This window comes from Topomyia yanbarensis, chromosome 2 (assembly GCF_030247195.1).
Source record: "Topomyia yanbarensis strain Yona2022 chromosome 2, ASM3024719v1, whole genome shotgun sequence".
Classification (NCBI taxonomy): domain Eukaryota; kingdom Metazoa; phylum Arthropoda; class Insecta; order Diptera; family Culicidae; genus Topomyia; species Topomyia yanbarensis.
Genome location: NC_080671.1, coordinates 27,044,596 through 27,063,329, shown reverse-complemented (window position 1 = coordinate 27,063,329; position 18,734 = coordinate 27,044,596). Strand labels below are relative to the sequence as shown.

At 38.9% G+C, this 18,734-nt stretch overlaps 1 protein-coding gene across 5 annotated transcripts in view; it reads left to right on the top strand.

Annotated features, from left to right (window-relative positions):
- The first annotated feature begins 341 nt into the window (after positions 1-341).
- LOC131678982 (probable G-protein coupled receptor Mth-like 1) overlaps positions 342-18,734 on the top strand; it is a 514,068-nt gene continuing 495,675 nt past the window's right edge. For all 5 annotated transcript variants that reach the window (XR_009303781.1, XM_058959488.1, XM_058959485.1 and 2 more), the window contains exon 1: positions 342-811. The gene's annotated coding sequence lies outside the window, so the exon portion shown is untranslated. The remainder of the gene's footprint in view (positions 812-18,734) is intronic.

Here is an 18,734-nt window from a genome sequence, read left to right as displayed (position 1 = left end):
GATGGTATGTGTGAACACATCTATCGCCTTGCGTTTCAATCCACCGAACAACAGCATAAATGCAGCAGATGATTTTCGCAACAACATAAAATAACAAAACATAAAACCGGAGTAACGAACGAAACGCGAACTCGTTTTCAGCCGCCGGCGATACGATGGTGTTGGTCCAATAGTCGGCCGCCGGCCCTGTAGCTACACGATTGTTTACGATTCGTTCGGGTTGCCGTGTATCACAGTGTGCGTGGCATGCTACCGACTTCGTGTTCTTCGTGTTCGTTCGCCCGTGAAGCAGCGCGTGGCGTCGGCGGCGGCAATGTTTTCTCTTCAGTTGCGCTCGTTTCGTCGTCGCGGATGTGCGTGTTGAATGGCTCGTAGTTGAGTGTTGCCGGAATTGGAAGTGTTATATTTTACGTCTGTCGATTATAGTTGCTGCCACGCGCAGCCGGTATTTTTATTATCATAATATTGTTGACAAATTGGTGCGTGACCTGTTCCGATTTCGGTTGTTCGTACGAGCTGAGCCGGAACAATAGCAGCTCAAGCTGGCAGAGTGTGTGTGTGTGATTCGCAAACGTGCCCTTTGGTGGGCGGTTCCGGACAGCGCGGATCGTAAATGAAACGATCGCGGACCGGTAAGAATCTGGTTGAATCGTGATCAAATGTGTTGTAAACAAAGAAGAGAAGTTCAACTGAAGGAATGGTAAAGGAGAAATTAAAAAAATACCTCGAAATAAGAGTGAAGCAAAAAACGAACGGTGTGTAGTGCAAAGGAACGAACGAGTGAACGACAGGGACGGGGAGAAATCGAGAGGTTCGTATACAAAACGGATCAAAATCATCATCAGGACTCAGATACATGAAGAAGTTGTGATTCTCCGTCCAATTCTTGCGTGCTGCTAGTTTTTACTGTTTTTCTTCGTCGGGACCATAATCTGTGTCGGTTTATTTTTTCCTTCCTTCAACTCGACTTCTGTCATCAAATGATGCAACCTTGAGACTCGGTCCCCGGTCTGGTGACAGGCAGAAGAGGGAAAAAAATCCGCACACGGTGACGATTTTGATGACCGACCCCACATCATAGATGGCGGCGGCGACGGCGACGGCGGACGACATCGTATTTAATTGATCAACATTCATCATTATACGAAAAGCCGGGCGAAAAAATGCAGCAACCGTCCACTCACTCGGCTGCAGCGGATTGCGGTTGCGGTTTAAGTCAAGTTGGTTTAGTTTTCATTTACCGCTCGGAACGATGTCACTTTGTTTTTTTTTTTTGACTGACGGCAAAGTGAATTGAATGAAGGTTTTGCGGGAGTTTTGGTTTGCGTGCGAAAACTGATCAGACACGTTTATTGAAACTCGGTATGTCTGAAGTGCACTCTTTTGGAAGGATTATTTTTTTGTAACCCAATCACTAACAACGCTAAACAGCAATTTTTGCGGTTTAGATCATGAACGACGAAATGCTGTTTCCATCATTGCAAATTGTGACGATCGCCGAGAAGTGGTATTTCGTTTCTATTCATGCATCATTCGCTTTCAGTGTGAATTTCAACGTGTCGGTGTTCTTCCGGTACGGTGTAATTTGAAAACATTGGAAGAGGAGGGAGAAGTGTCTTTTTTTTGCTGCAAACCGCCCGAGTGGTAGATCTACTGATGCTGTTTAGCAAAATTCACCACACAATATTGTTTTTCGCAACTTTAAGTGTATAATTCTTTGTAGTTTTGCTGCGGCTTCCGAATTGGGCCTCTGATCTGATGAAAATTGGTAATGCCCCGGATTTTCAAAGCACAATACACTCAGGTTTTTTTACGCGGGGGATACAGGCCGCGCAAATGAAAACCGCGTAAATTTCAAAATCCGCGCAAAAAAAACCGCGTAAAATTCCGCGCAAAAAACCGCATAAAAAACCTGAGTGTATCTCCAGCCACAGTTGCTTTCGATGAATGTGATGTGATCGCATTTTAATGTATGGAGTTTTCCGCAACTTTCGCTGCCTAATTGTACTTGTGCTGCGACTTCTGAATTGGACGTCTGATTTAATGAAAAACAGGTGATGTTCCGGCTGTTCAAAGCCCTATATCTCAGGCCACAATTGCGTGCGGTAAACAAAAGAGATTGCATTTTGTTTCTTAAATTCCGCAACTATTGGTATATATTGTTATACTTTTCCAACGACTTCCAATTAAATGCCTTTTTGGTCGTATTTCTTCCACTGTGCATTGGTACACTGGAGGTGTTGTCAAAAAAACTGAGATGTTGCATTTAACTCGAAACATCCGATTTTGAAAAGCTAAAGCATTTTTCAGGAACCATTTAGCACTATACTTTCTTCAGCAAGGTTGTTAAGTATATCCAGGATTATGTATACAGGGTGTTTGGTTCATGGTTAAGAACCTCTCGAGAGATGATTGTCACATTGGGAGAAAAAAATCATTCTACACATACCATCAAATCTCAACTGTTACTAAGTTATTGAACTTTTTGTGTTAAAAACTTAGTTGTCTTAAAATAGCTATAATTAATAAAATATACTTTGTATATCAAATCTTTTAGAACCATTGAAATGGTGAGAAAATTTCCCATGAAATGATGTCCATGTTTTAGTTAATGAGGTTAAGTAACCTTTTCACAGTAATTTATTTAAAGTTTAACAATTTTGATCGATTTTTCGTTCATTTCGCGGAAATCTTAATAGTTAACAGCACCATTTTAATAATTCAGATTGTTAGTCTTGAAGCGCTGCACAATTTGTTCTTTGACATGATCCATTTATCTTTTCTTGTTTTCATGTGTTTGGGTTATTTAATTTGGATATCTATATCTCATTTTGACTAATACTAGCTCTTATTGAAAAAGTATGTCACATGTTGTACCTTTTCTTATTTTTATTCAAAAGCCAGAAAAAATTTGTAGAGAAAAATGTATTTGTGTGTAAAATGTGTGTAATGTGTAAAAAGTAATACCTTTCAGTTAAGTGAATTTAGCATTCTTTTAAAAGTAAATTAGTTCAAAGTTAGTGCTATTATTAGCATTTTCGTTATTTTCTGAAAAGAGTAAATAATAAACATCACCATTTTTATCACGGAATTATTGCACCTCAGCAAGATCTACAATCCTTTCTTTGACTCCATTCAATTATCTATTTTAGTTTCGAAGCAAAATCATTTTTATCACCTCGTTTCATATGCAAAAACAACGATTTCGAACCTACTACATTTGTGGTGCGGTCATGCTGTGTTAACTATCAAATTACAGCGAAATGAAAAGCGATAGGGATAAAGTGTCGAATAACAAGTTATAGAGAATATTAAGGAGCACCAAATGAACAATAGTAACGATAAATTTAGTTGAATGATAATTAGAATAATTACAAAACTCACCAAAAACGCTAATTTTAAGTTATTTTACTAGTAAAAAGTAAGTTAGTACACTTAACTAAAAGATATTTGTACATACGTCGATAGCAAATTTTCTCACCTTTTCAATGAAGCCTTGGAAATAACGATATAAAGCATATTTTTTAGATTAGAGTCTTTTAAGCACTTGCAAGTCGATTAAAGAAGTTTGGTAATAAAATTTCAAAGAAACGAGAAGAGATAGGAATATGATGTTGAAGAACAAATTATGAATCGTCCTAAAACCCTCACCTTTGGATAAAAAATAATCTTATAATAACAATTCATTATATTGAGAAAATTAATAAAAACCTCATCAAAAACGCCAACTTTTAACTACTTTACAACTAAAAGGTAATTAAAGCTAATTAACTGAAAGATATGAGAACATTATTCAATAGGAAATTTTCTCACCTTTCCAATGGAACTAAAATATTTACAATACGAAGTATATTTTTCGAGCTAGAGGTATTTTAAGAATGATAAGTTTTTGTACAAAAAGTTGAATATCTTAGTAACGGTTGAGATCTGATGGTATATTTAGAACAATTTTTTTCTCCAAATATGACAGTCAATCACCCCTCGAGAGGTTCTTAATCATGAACCAAACACCCTGTATACATTCGAGTTGGACATGGTTATATGAAAAAAATAAAATTTTGCTCCGAGTAACTTTTTGGGTCCCATTTAACTCCCAGAACAACTCTGCAAATTTTTAGCTCGATAGGTGAAACTGTATTTTTGCGCCCACGGTTTAAAGTTTCGAATGGCGAAATTGCATTTTGCAGATTAATTCTTCCAAGAGTCGCCCGTTACCTCCTAAAAATAAACAGATTTCTGATTTTTATAAAGAATTTGTCAAGGAAACAAAGTCTAGAAGACCGCAAAACGATCTGATGCTTGTGTAAAAAGTTAATAAGCAAAAACCGTTGATGCCTCGAAGATTGATGAAAATTTCACTTTTCATAGCATCACTGCTTCTGACGATCGAATTGTATACAAAATTTTTAACTTTCTCTTATTCTGTACAAAAGAAGCCTCAATTCATCCCTCGAAACTCTTGCAAAGTGGCCAAAGAGCATAGATAAATGATTGAGACACATTAAGAGAAGATTGAAACAAAATTACGTAGAATTGGACAACCAATAGCAGTGGTGCTAGAAAAAATGAATATTTTATCAATCGTCAGAGCATCAATCGGTTTCTGCTTAGTAACTTTTTTTCAAGCGTCAGATCGTTTCGTGGTTTTCGAGACTTTGTTTCTTTTTTGTGAAAGTAAATTTTCCTATACAAAATCCCATGCAAACTTTAAACAGTGGGCGCAAAAATATAGTATCAGGGATCGAGCTAAGATTTTGCACACTTATTTTAGGACCCAAATGGTACCTAACAAGTTGCTCGGACCTGGAATCTAATTTTTGTCCCACCCTAATATACATTATAGGTTGCTTTCTTCAGGTAAATCTGGAGTTTCTAGAAATGAATATGAAAAAAAAACATGTTTTCCCATGCGAACTCCCATACAAATTTCAAACGCAATGCGCTACCCAGGGTGTTAACTAATTGACCACAAATTTTGTGCAGTGTTTTGTGATCCTAAATGGAGCCAAAAACGGTTTGTGCTGATTTGATGCGGCCAAATTTACGTCTTACCATACAACTGAGGCCCAACCCTATTACTTTGTCCGAATTGGACTAGTTTCCCCATATTAAATATTTGGTAGTAAACATTAGATTGAGGAAGATGCTAGTAGTGCCTTTATTGTTATTGTTCATAGTGCCTGTTTTTGTTGAATTTTGATAACGTATAGCTAGTTTTGAAAATATTACCCAACTAGTAGAGTGGAACAGCTTTTCTCGTTATCAAATTCTAGTACAGGTCAGATTTTTTTGTCTTGGGATTTCAAAAGGACTTTTTACGTTATTTAATAATTTTTCGCATCATGCACATGAATTGCATTTATCACTCATATGAGTAAATGCATCCGGATAATTTGCTAGTTCGACAATAAATACTCACATTTTCACACGAACATTTATTGGCACTACTCACACATCGTGTTATTTCTCCGGATAAATAAAACCGCTGGAGAATGAGCGAATGAGTTTATCAAGGTATCCTTTTGCACTCACTGCTTTGCTGCTGCTATGCCACAACACGAAAAAACAAGTCTATCGTGCTTCTTTGTCGCCGCTTTTGGGAATGAAGTGTATATTTTGACACGTTTATTGATTTTTACGAAATAAAAATATTATCACCTTCTCCGGTGAGAAGGCAAAATCAGATAAATTTTATCGGGAAAATTTTTCTCACGCTATTTGTGGAGCCGGAGAATTTCGTGACTCATCTTATCTCGGAAATGTGAGACATCGGATAAGCTTCTCGCGTGAGTGATTGAGAATTACAAGACACAATTGAAAACAAAATATACAAGGTATTTTGATTCTAACATTTGTCATGGAATGTGTAATTGGCCCTACAAATTACTTATCACTCAAAAGTTTAGAGCTTCAGCAGCGGATAGCGCCATATTATAACAATCACTCGTAACAAACTCTACGACACTACTTACCAGTGATGTAGCTAAATTAACTTGCATCAGAAAAATGTTGTGTGTTTCTTTAAGAAGCCATAACAAATAACGGTGGTGTCATCTACGTCCCTCCCAATACTCAAGAGTGTCAAGATCAGCTGGGTGATTTCCTGATCCAGTGCGTGTCCTACCACATTTACTGGAGTTCTACGAAATCTATCGCACTAGGCCACTTCATCGCTGAGAAAACGGCTCATTCTCAACGACGGATCGCACACTAGGATTGATCTAATCACGGGCAAGAAAGCCAATTCATGACACCAAGGAAAGATCATGGGAAGACTTCGTCGCGAATATATCTCCAAGTTTAACTACGTGGGAGATGTGGCAGACGGTGAACACGACGATAGGGTAACGTCAGCATCGCCTAACTGTCATTAAACAGTCCAGTGGCTATACGGGTAAGTCAGAAGAAGTAGTTGAAAAACTGGTACAACGCTACAGCAAAAGATCGATAACATCAAGCTACTCGCCAATATTTAAAAGGATGAAGGAAAAGGCCGAACAATACCGAGTTGCTTCTTCCTCTGTTGGGATGCTGTGGGCACTCAACAGATCCGGACTGCATCGGTTTTCCAATGCTTCAGCGTCTGCCATTGTCGGTGAAAACTGTCATGTTGGAACTCTTCAACAGAAGACGCACTGGCGTATTCTCACCTTGTTGGCGAACTGCAATAATCGTACCAATTCTAAAGCCAAACTCGAGTGACCCGGGTCCAACTGCATACCGTGCAATCATCTCAACGAGCCATACATGATTTGTGAACGAATAGTCAACCGATGGTTGTCCACGAAACTATAGTCAAACGGGCGTCTCGGCAAACGACATCATGCCTTCAGATCTAATCGAAGCACTGGTACAAAAACAGGTTGGTCGGAAACGCCAAAAACGTGAACTTAATTCACTAGAGACTAAACCATCGAATACATTCACAGACGTCTTTGGAGGAATTGTGCGTATGAATATTCCCCACAATCTGATAAAAATTAAAATGAGGCATTGCTTACTATGATCGAACTAAAAAAATAACTTAGGTAGAAAGTTGTCTTCGACAAAGTTTTAGAATTGCTCGTAGGGAAGAATTTTGTTGAAGAATTTGAGCTTGTATGACTAAAGGTTATCTATTTATAAAGAGTTTTCCATGGCAACCTTGTCTAGTTTTTTTTCAATATAACTTTTTTCATTGTGACTTTTCCCTCTTGAGGGGTTTGACGGTATTGTAAACATCATCAAGCATATTGCGTGCATTAGTGCTACAGAACCTCTGACACAGACAATTGCGTTAAGATGGTTATTTCATTACGCCTCGATAGTGGTGCATCGAGGAGATCGAGAGGGCTTGTGCGCCTTTTTTATGTTCTATGTTTCTTCATACTCTGCACCTGCGCATACCAACGCTCAACCACTGGTCTGTGTGCGGTGGCGTGGCCGACTGGCGGGTCAACGTGGATTGACTTTTGCTGTGTGCCGTGTTTGCAAATATTGTTTTACAATTTGATGGCGGTATTCGTGGACGGGGCTCACAGTGGGAGTCATTGTGTGTCCATGTATCGGTCGACTTCGTCATCGTGCATTTACTAATTAAATTAATTTAATAGTTAAATTAATTTACTAAAATAGAAGAAGTAGAAACCTAATAGTTATCGCTTTGTAATAATCGTAGTTTTTCATACTAGTGTACAATAGTAATGTGCTAGTCGTATATTTATCTATGTATGTGTTCGTCTGTGTATTTTTGACAATGGGGTCAGGGAATGGATGCAGAACTGGCGTATATGATAGAATAGTGGCTAATATTTCTTGTGATCATTTTGTGCATTTGGTTCTACTCATTCGGGAAACTCGGATTGGATAAATTAGGGTACAATTACCAACGTACGTGAGTCATCCACTCCCGGCCAGCATAGCATGATGAAAGTCTAACAGCATGCAATTGTCGTTTATGTTAAATATACAACATTTGCTGCATTTAGACGAGTTTGATTGCATGTTGCATGTGTTTTTCCTTTTGTACATCTATTAGTTTGCTTTTCCATTATCTATGTATACCAAAATAGTATTGGTTAATTTATACACTTCTAATCAAGCTCTTTGCATTTTTTTTCTTTATTCGGCATGTTATGATTCATTTTATTAGTATATCTACTATACGCTATCTATACTCATATAGGTACAAACGCTCGTGTCCTTCGCGATAACACAAAGCTGGCCACAAACGCGACCATGCAATCGCAGTAATCCACACATACTTACGCCCGCGATTTCGCCTACATGAAATCACCCCGGTGGATAAGCAAACGTAGCATCTTTAAACTTCCAAACGCGGTCTCAAACATTAACCCACCACTCGCGCGATCATGAAACGGTCACGTCCGAAAGTTTTACCAATCTGGACTAATGCCTTCAGTTGAACCAATCAAAAAAGTGACGCTCATATTCACCAAACAACACGTTCCATGGTGACAGGATCTGGAACTCAAGTGATATGGGGAAACGGACTACCATCTGTACCATGCACTAAAAATTAAGCATCAGACTCACGGTTCGCACGCGATCGAACAGGAATACACACTACATCATTATAAAATCGAAATAATACACGCGAAGCCACATACACGTGACAAACATGTTAATATACAAATGCTTGAGCCCATCCACGGCACCTGCACCCGCGATCTCGTAAACATGATAACATCCCGGCAATAAAGTGAATGTCTCGGCTCCTATAAATTTTCAAACGCGGTCTCGGTGAACCTAAAAACTCGCGGTCGCACGATCATGAATCGGTCACTTTCGGATGTTTCTATTCTTGACATCAGCAGACTAGGTCCTTGCCTTTAATTGGATCAACTAAAAAAAGAAACTGGACACCACGTTACATGGCGACATGACCGAGGACTCTAGTGATATGGGGTAGCTCACTCCCTGTCAGAATGTGAATTGTACACCAACTAACTCAGAATGAAGATCCACGTGACCATCCAAGAACGCATACGTATATAGGGAATGGCCACGCGGTTACAAAATCCAGTCTTGAACACGCGAAGTCACATGAACGCGAGCACACGTGACAAACGCGTTAACATGCGAACGCTTAAGCCCTTCGCGATGAACAACGCACACCTTCGTTCGCGATCGCCCAAACTTAATAACACCCCGGTAATAAGAATAACGTTCTAGCACTCACGGAGTTTCAAACGCTGTCTCAAACACGAACCTACAAACGTCCGTTTTCGTGCGCTCATGAATCGGTCACGTCCGGAAACCATTACTCTCTGTCCTAATAACTTAGGTCCATACATTCAGTAGGACCAATCAAAAAATAAAGCGCATATCCACCAGACAACACGTTCCATGGCGACATCACCGGGCACTCTAGATATGGAAGATCTCACACTCTTTTATCATCTTAGCAGTACACCAAAAAATAAAGTATTAGACTCACGGTCCGCGCGCGATTATCCAAGAACAAACGCGAATATGCGAAAGGCACACGGTTATAAAATAGAATTTATACACACGAACTTACATACACGTTAGCACACGCGACATACAAACGAGCACGCGATCGAACACGTTAACGTACATATGTTCGAGCCCTTCGCGATGATATACGCGATCGCGAGTCCCTACGCCCGCACATACCTGAACCGTACAATGAATATCACATTCAGAATCACGGCCCGCTACAATTGGTCTAATGCAGTCTTTTAGTGGGCGACATTGCCTGTCTCGTCTGCAAATTGTAGTATGTGATTCTTACGGGGATCCCTTCCGGTAACTTAGCTCTACAGCTCCAGTAGAACAACTCCCGAGAAAAAAAAAACTTAAAAACGCGGTCTCAAGCGCGAACCTGCAAATGCCAGTATTCGCGTGATCAACAATCGGTCGCATCCGGAAGTCCCTTCCCTCGGTCGTAGTTGCCCAGGTACAGGCCTTCAGTTGGCCCAATCTTATAAAAATAGAAAAAAAAATAAAGCTCATGTACACTAAACAATACTTTCCATGGCGACATAACCGGGAATTCTAGTGATATAGTTGATACACGTTCTTCTAACATCTGAACCGTTCACTGAAAATTAAGTATCACATTCACGGTCCGCGCTATCATTCAAGAATGTACGCAAGTATACGAATGGCCACACGTTTATAAGATTGAAGTAATAAACGCGAAGGTACACGAACACGTCAACATACAAACGCTCGATACTTTCGCGTTGATACACAAAGACGAATATAATTGCGATTATCCACATGCACATCTGTGCCCCAGTTTTCGCAAACATTAAAACATCTGTGTGCAGATTCTCTACGTTGCCTTAAACAGTGTTTTAGTTGGTGACATTTCCCGACTATTCTGCTATTGTAGTGAGTGATTCTGATGGGAAGCTCTTTCCGAGAATCAAGCTTTGCAGTTCCAGTAGGACTAGTCTCAAAATGTTCTGGGTATGTTTCTGCGGTTTCTGACAGATTTGGAAAATAATTTGTCAGATTCAAGTTTGTTTTTGTGGATAAGTTCGGGGTCTGTGTCTGGCGACAGAAAATCGTGACCAATAAGACTATGAATTCGGAAGTATACCCGCGGATGACCGTCATCAACAGAAAAATACGAGAATTTCTTCAAAACATCGATGAATGAGTTGTATCAGTTAGTTTAATGAAATAAAATGTTATTACCTTAGTTTCATCATAAGAAAGTTTATCGATTACAAGAAAGGTTGAAAAAAACGCATATTTGAAAGTATTCAATTTCTAAATGATCTAATACTGAGAATATGTACATCAGTTTTTGAGCAGAGTTGTGCTTACAAACAAACCATAGGTAACTTCTTCTATTTTGACTTGAACAAGAATTTGAGTTGAATGACCCCAAGAAATCATATTTTGGCAATTGCTGTATTTCCCTACCAATATCAGAATTCAATATCTGTTTAACCCAAAAGTATTCAAATTAGAAACAAGTTATCGATCCTCATCGATTACCTCACTCATTTCGATTTCGTAGCCCCAAAACACCGAAAGGTTATTGTCATTGATTGTTGCTCTACACGTGTATACGCATGTATGTGCATTTAGATCCGTCCATTCGATCGGCCTGTCCGGCTGTCCCCAATTGCTGTAAATCGGTGTATCGATAACGGCGATCGTTCGCTAGCACGCGCACTCACATAATTCAATTAATTAGTCACACACCAAAACGGATCTCCTCCCGGTGCAATCCCTTCCCCCTGCCCACCCCGTTGATTAGGTTCAGCCAATCAAACAACGGGTGCGGACTCGAAAGACTGCAGGAATGAAAATAAACATGTGTTTCTATCAACACGCCACGCAACTGATACACCTAACCGTCCGTTTTTCCACAACAACCATACACAAACACGTACCTCCTCTACCTACGTTGTGGCAGGCTCGACAGCTCGGACTCGCAGGGGATCGCACAGTCAGCAAAATACTAAACCATCCGAGTGGTGGCCGTTTTGTTTCTTTTTTTCGGACTGTACCACCCGGCTTAAGTCGCTGCATTCATTACATTGTACATACACACATTTATAGAGACAAACGCAACTGTGCTTCGACAGTTATTTATTGCGGGTACGATCGTTAGGCGATCACTCAGTTCTAGTAGTTCCGCGGGGTGGTGATGCGCTGTTACTTCCCTACTTCAACCACCTGGCTTACCCGAGACCAACCGACGTATAGGTACCGAATCGGATCCGGATCGCTGGCGATGTTTGTCGTTTTCCGTTTTTCGGCTGTGTCAGCTTTGTTTTTGTTTTTTGCCCCATGCGAGTGTGTGCGTGTTTATGAAAATAACTGGTTGCTATAGAGCGCGCGGAACTAGAATCGGTTGGCAAAGAAAGCAGAACCGGCTTTAGCGAGAAATGCAAAGTAGTTATGCCAGCACGGGTGATGGGAAAGATAGAAGAAGGTGACGTCAAGAAGGAACCGAAATGGTTCTCACAGTTTTTTTTCGATTTCACCACAGTGAATTTATGGGATGGTAAAATTGATGAAAATCGTTTTTGTCCGACGACGTATCATGCAAATCACTGTTGGTGTAGAAGGAAACTAGGGGCTTTGACCTTGAATATTTAATGTTGATTAGAATTTGATGATCAAGGTGCAGCGATTTCGATTGATTATAAGAGCTGTTGAAAAGATTTCAAATTAAATCGGGTCTTTCAATAATATCAGTAAATTAATCTACAATTAAAATTTAGTCACTCAAAATGGGACACTTCTCCAAGAAAGAATTACATTCTAAAACGCTAAGGTTGAAAGTTGTTGTTAGATTGTTGTTTATTAGGACCCTTTAAACGCAAAGCGTTCATTCAAGTCCTTAGGTTGAAAGTTTTTTATAAAGTTGCAAGGGAAAAATAACTCTCAGCTTATCGGATGAATTCTCCTAGTTTTCTGCTGAATTTCTCCCAGCCATTCTTGCCCAGTAATGCTGTAAACTTAATTTGCCATCTTTTTCCACAACTTCTCCAAATCAGGAAAAAATACTTCTTTTTTGGCACATTTTCACAATTTTGGATGGAACGAAAATCTTGCCTATAAGATGGATCAATACTTTTTTCAATCCGGTCGACAGAACATTTTAATACCTCGACTGTAATGGCAGCAGGCTTTGTCGGATCAGTACTTCACGTGAAGAAGCCGAATTTACTTATAAAGACAATCCTCACAACTGCAGATACCTTGCCAAATCATCAACTTGTGAGTAAATTTATCCGCTATTTTAAGGCAAATTTGCAATTATTTAGAGTATCTGCCATTCATTTAGTAAGCTTGACTTGGGACTTGCCCAAAGCCAATTTTTACTAACAGTTAAGTTTCATCGTGTAACAGTTAAGGCTCTGATCAAATATAATGGATGTATTTTACATCCATCATACTTGATCAGAGCTGGTTCGTACAGCTTACTTGCTCGGTTTTTGGCAACCAGGTTATGTTTAAGTATTCTGTTAAGGATGGTACGATCGAAAACTTGTGTCAGATCCGTGTAGCTGGTTGGAGAGGTTGCCAAAACGCCATGAGAAACATTCATGTGCTTTACTGTCAACAAGGTTTTCAAATAGTTGCTAAGAATCGGTGAAAGTCCGTTTTTAGGGAGTTTATCTGACAAAATTTCAATTGATATCGAATCGATAGCCCCCTTAATGTACATGAATACAGACGTCATTTGATCTTTACGAGCGTATGCTAGTTTCTGGTTATAGCAGTGCGAGACAATCGTTCGTCCCTTTGCCTATTCGGAATCCAAATTGAGTATCTGATAACAATGAATGATAATTCTTACTGTTTCCAAATACAGGAGAGCATTTCAATTCGTCAGTAGGAGTTGTGGTCGGAAAGCGATATTCCCGGTTTTTTGAATGATGATCACTTTCACGCGGAACAATGTTCTATTCAAGAAAGCTATCGAGAAAAAAAAATCAACAAGCGTTTTTTGCAGGATCAGGCAGAGAATTCAACAAGCTGAAATTGATTCTGTCTAGTTCAGGAGCATTGTTTTTACACGACATAAGTGCTACTAAGAAATCCCTCATCGATAAAGGTGGGTCAATCGTGTTGTGTCCCTGTGACACGTCGCGTACAATTTCTTGCATGGGAACGGAGTGCGGGCAAATTTTTCGTGCCAAGTCGAAAGTCTATCGCGTCGAATAGCGATACTTCTTTCGATAAGCCTTTAACAAGCCGACGCCAATAACCTGTCTTTTTCGCACGAAGCAAGCTTTTCAACTTGCTGTTTAAAACCTTTTACCGTTCGAAATTTTTCGGTCTTCTACCCCCTTCGAAATTCTTCGTAGAGGTCATCAGAGTTTGTCTGACCAGACGAGAAACGATCAATAGAATTTTTTTCTGGATAAATGGTAGCTCTTTTAAGCATTTTTACATAGAAGCGTCCAGAGCGATCTTTTGAAGATCGCTTCATTTTATCCCCTCGCAATTTGTACGCCGGAGATCATGCGGAGTATGACCAACTAAAATAGACACTTTTCAGTGTCTTTCTTGAAACCATTGTTCTCATCGGACTCTCCGCCCTTACTGCACCGTACCCAACTGTTTGCATTTAAGCAGTTTGTGACCTGGACGAACCTTGTCAATATAGACGTGAGTTAGCAGTGCAGATCTGGCGAAAGTCTCCCGAAAGGAGTCTAATGGGGGATGTATCTTCTTATCCTCATCGAACTAAAACGAGTACAATCGCACCCAATTATCTTTACTGGCTGGAGTGCAGAATCCTTGAAACGACCAGTTCCGTGCTTCTTCAAGTCATATACGGTCAGACTCGATTTTGTGACAACACCGTCAACTTTTCCAATCCGTGAAGGTACATATACGCGGTACTCTAGCGTTAACAGCTCATCTCTAGCAAGCGCGTTTGCTTGCTTCAGGCTAGACAATCCAACGCGAACTTTATTCTGTCTCACCTACGTTATTACGGTCTCGGCAGAATACCGTTTTGTCAGGTCTCCGCAATTTGTATAATTTTCAACGGTTTTTCTATGAGTCGGAAGAAGACCGCAAATGTCCATATTCGTTACATCTGGATCAGCTTTGATGCGAGACTTAACAGGGGTTTAGGAGTGAGCACTACGCGCCTTTGAAATTTGAGTAAGACGAGTGAAGTTCATTGGGAAGGAAAGGGAGCTCAATCGATTTTTAAATGGATGAATTCATTGGATCACACATGCGGATGAACAGACTCGTAGTTATCCGACTGAGATCGAGCAAAAACAAAAACAAAACTACTAAAAATCTTAATATTAATAATCTGCTTTCTGGGGGCAGGCATAGCGTAGTTGGTAAATCGGTTGACTTGTACGCAGATCGCTTGGGTTAGAATCCCAACCCTGCACATAGGGCCAGAGATGTTTCTAAAAGAGATTTTCTAACCCGAAAAAATGGTCCTAAGATTAAGACATCTACAATCGAAATAAAAAAAAAACTGTTCTCTCACCATGCTCGGCAGCTGAAATCACAGCAACTTCGTACCAGGCAACGCTAGTTGAGCGGGCCATCCGCGCGACAAACCAGCTGATCGCAGTAGTCGTTGCGCACCGTTCAAAATGGAATTTTCAGCTCACGAGTTTCCTCTACCAATCATCTGTAAAATTGCATATTGATCCTGGATTGCAATCGACGTGTTGTCCGCTAGAAAAAACCCACTTGTATCAAAGGGAATAATACCTAAAATAAGTAAAAACATAAATGATAATTACGATCAGCGATTAATTAATAAAACAAGTGAACCCTAAAATTAAGCAAGAACAAAACCAATAAATGAGGTATGCAAATATGAGGAAAGTATTACACAGAGTAATATGAAAACTTGGAAGAAGCTCAAAGAAATCGACAAACTTCGAGAAAGTATTGTTAATTTCGAAGATGTTCTGTAAATTTCAGGGCAGTGCAAGCATCGGCGAACTTCAGACAAGTTTTATGCGCAATGGGGACGATCTACAAACTTCAAAGAACTTCCGGGACCTTTGCACGAAATTTAAGGAAGATCTGTAAACAATAAAGAAGTCCCTTGAAAGTTTTGTGAGCTTAAGAATAGTCTTCGAATCTTCAGGGGAACTCTTTAAATTCGACAGAAGTTTTAGGAATCGCATTTAAACTCTGTAAGCTATTGGAAAGTTCTACGAATTCCAGAGAACTTCTAAAAATAAATTGAAAAGTTTTGTGAAATTTAGGGCGGCTTTAGGGCCTTGTGGAAGCTCCGTAAACTACAGGAAAGGAGATTTGTCAGTTCTACATGTTCCAGGGAATATCTATACGAAAGTTCTATATGCTTGAGGGAAGATAAAAAATAGATCTGCCTGCTTCAGGAAAGTTTAATGAGCTTTGAGAGAATTCGACCATATTTAGGAAAGTACAGAAATGATCTTCAAACTGCAAACTGAAGGACGTTCTGTACAGTTTAAGAGTGCTTTACGAATTATATAATGGATGGATAACTATGTGTGTTTCAGAAAAGTTCTGCAAACCATGGGCAAGTTCGGCTAACTTGAGGAAAGTTCTTCAAACCGCATAAACGTTCTGAAAACTTGAGCAAACTTTATACGAGTTCTGTAAATTTCATAAAAAGCTATGGGAGCTATGTTTGCTGTATTGGTTAAGATTCGCAAAGCATCCCACTTCAAATGCCTTCAAAATTGGAAAACTTCACCGAGGTAAGTAGATCACCGTAGAAGCACCTAAAACTTTCCTGAACTTCACAAACAATTCTTGGAGATTATATCGCCGAACAACTGTTGGCAGCACCATGAAATTGACAGAGCTTGTAAAGCTTCCCTGAACTACGTACCACAAGCTTTCGGAGATATCCTTACATCCGCAGAAATCAATCAAAATTCGTTGAGCATTTCCAAGATATTTGGAGCCTCCGTGAATATCGCAAATATTATATTATTAAATTATTTCGCTCAGCTGCCCTACAAATAGCGAAACATGCTTTCTGAAATTTTTCACCAAAATTTTCTGAATTGCAACAAAATTGTCTTAAGTTTTGTGAGGTTTTTGGACCGCCCCTGAAACAGAAGGAGTTTGCATTAAGGGGGAGGTAAGGGTTTCAGCGTGAAAGAAAAAACATTTTTTTGCGAATTTTTTAGAACTTTGCATGAAACGAATTGATCAATACTTTTGTACATTATAGTGTATCATTTCAATAACATGCAGTAATTTTTCTATGCAAAAATATCGACAAGCGACTCGGTGACGAAGCTTTTTGCAGAACATCTCTGAAAAAAAACATGATTTGCGGTGTTACCTGCCGTTCAAAAACTACTTAACCGATTTCTTTCAAACTTTGCATTCACATTCTATGCTAAAAATACCTAACCCTTACGTTGAGTAGGGGTTAGGTATTTTTAGCAAATAATTTTTCAATTCTATCTTGGAACAAAATTTCATCCAAATCAAAAATGTTTTACATTTCTTACAAAAGAAATGTATAGGATTCGCTCAAACTTTGAAAACGTTTTCCTAGGCTCGGAGGGCCGAGTTTCATATACCAATCGACTCAGCTCGACAAATCGAGACAATGTGTGTATGTGTGTATGTATGTATGTACAAAATGTCATGTAATTATCTCAGCAATGGCTGAACCGATCTTAATGAAACTAGTTTCAAATGAAAGGCCTAACGCTCCCATTTGACACTATTATTTTTGTTTTTCGATATGTTGTTTACTGTCTGAGATATGGGTAATTTTGTCAAAACAGGGCTGGTTTGAAGCGAATAACATTCGAACAAGGCAACTATATAGTGTGAAATAAACAGAAACAAAAAGTTTATGAAAATACCTTTCTAACAAGCTATAGATTGTCAAAATCCGTTCACGAGCGGCGGAGATATTAAACATTTTGTATTTTCATTCTTTGCTTACCAATTTCCACTAACTAAAGCCAAGACCGTTCCATACAGAGTATTGCTTTGCTGGTTTTTTAGGGTCAAAACTAAACCGATGTTGAATATCCGAGTATGCAAACACATCTGCGTGATTCAAGGATTTTGATTCCGAAAACATTTTGTGAATTTACTTAATAATCAATTACCTATTTCTCAAAAATTAATAAGCAAGTTCATTTCAAAGACAAAATAATGTGTAAATTCACTTCAATGCGCAAATTTGTCCAGAGTTTTTTAATTTCGATTATAGAGGTTTTAACCTTAAGGTCATTCGCCTCTTCGGGTTAGAAAAATCTCTTATAAAAATTTCTAACCCTATGTGTGGGGTCGGGACTCGAACCCATGTGCGCTGCGTACAAGGCAATCGATTTACCAACTACGCTACATCCACCCTCATTGTCCAGAGTTGATGAATTTACCCGTTGGATTGAGCAATGCGTTCACTCGTGAGATAAACGTTGGATGGTATATGAATACATCAAGTAATCCTCCTAGTAGTGAGAAAATAGATTTCTAATATAATTCATATTCATATTATACTCGTAGCATCACCAAGAGCAACTGTATTTTTGAATAACAAAATTGTAGTGAAAATTTATCACTTGCATTATTGAAAATAAAGATTTAAGGAATCAAAATTTCGCACTATAAACAAAAATAATGTCACAGCTCTAACCATCATTTACCATTCCTCACAACTGACACTGAGTTGTACTGAAAACCCCAATATACATTTTTCATGATCACTGTGACTAAAAGCATATTTATTTGCGAAAAAATACGACATGCAATTTCAAGAATGTTCGTGTCTCAAAGCAGTCCAAGGGCACTTTCAATACTAACTGGCTTTTCGATGAATTTAAGTACTTATTCTGGTAGTTTGAACCATTTCTTTGCAATGGTATTGCTTTGTATAGGACTCATTAACCCATATCTCCAGAACGAGAGTTCCGAACGAAACAATTCGCAAGTAATAAGGATGGGTGGAAAAAGACTGCATGTATGAGTTTTATGCCATCGACAATAATATAATTGCCAACATAGCCTGGACACTTGACACTCTTTTCTAGATATTTCAATGCGAATGAATACTATTTACAGGTGGCCTTTTCTCAGTTTACTATTTCTAATTACGCGTTAAAATACTGGACCTGAAAATTCCATTCTATACAAAATCATTTTTCAGATGTCTGTAACCAAAAAGATATCTTTTAATTCCAAAACAAATTCCTGATTTCTAGATTTTCTGATGACTAATTGGCATTTTAATAATCTGACTAATTTTGTTCAGTCATTCACTTTATTCATTTCACCTAGAA